Source organism: Olea europaea, chromosome 17 (genome assembly GCF_002742605.1).
Source record: "Olea europaea var. sylvestris chromosome 17, O_europaea_v1, whole genome shotgun sequence".
In the NCBI taxonomy this organism is placed as follows: Eukaryota; Viridiplantae; Streptophyta; class Magnoliopsida; order Lamiales; family Oleaceae; genus Olea; species Olea europaea.
In genome coordinates, this window is record NC_036253.1 from 9,602,364 (window position 1) to 9,603,494 (window position 1,131).

Sequence of the window (1,131 nt, forward strand, 5' to 3'; positions counted from 1 at the left end):
AGAGCCTAGATTCACAATCTAAGGCTTTTAGAAATCGATTAAAAATCGACTAATCTGTTGCAAGAAGATCCAAATGGGTTTTGGAAAAGAAGAACTCAAACTGAGTTCTTTGACCGACGAGATCATCTTTCCATTCGGAGTTGAGGTACGTGAGTGGTGTAACTTTATTGGAAAACATGATTTTTAAATTTGACAATAGAAAACAAGAGGACTTTTAGCACAACAAAATTATTAAAGTCACAGGTGGTACTTTTGCTACAAATGCGTTTTATGTAAAGAAATAAGAAGATTTAATTTAAACTTTTGTCATAGAATGGTAATCTTATAGGCCCCTGAGACATTTTCAGCCTCAATATTTTAAACAGATCCATACGAGCACTCCTTTTTTTTAATTTAATCTAATTTGATTTATTTTTTGTTTCATCTTAGTGGTAAAGAGCATAGGGTTTGTCTTTGGACTTCGCTATTTGTATATTTGGGATTGACACCCTGAATGACACTCGCTCACAAGAGGGGGGCTCGCAATTATTTTATTGTGTGTGGGCCCCCTTCTTTTGTGAGGGGAGTGTCATCCGAGATTGACATCATCTGGAGTGTCAACCCCGAATGTACAAATAACTTTATTGTTTGTCTTGTTATAAGTAAATCTGATCAAGGCATGTAACCAGCTACATTATTCCGGTTGGTGGGGGAGCTGTAATGATGAACGCTTTTGGAAAAATGGTAGTCTCTTGAGATTATTTCAGAAGAGAATAGGTGGAGCAATGATCAATTCACTTTTTGCAACTAATAATATCCAAACTTCCACGTTTTTAATTTTAAAATGAAATAGCTTTGTTGGAATGGGCAATCCAAATGTCTAGAGCATGTTTGGCTAAGCTTTTAAGCTAATTTTTTTACAGTTTTATTGCACAAGTAAATTCGCTTTCTCAATTGGGACTCATTGAGAACTTTCCCCCATATCGATCAATTTTAGGATGTCCTTCAAAATGTTTTGTTCGACATCGTTTTCAAGCTTTCAAAATTGAGAGGACCAAATTCGTCATTTTACAACTTTTAGAATATTTTTTAATATTAAGTAAATATGAAAAGCTTTTTTTTTTTTTTTTTTTTTTTTTTTAAAAAAAAAAA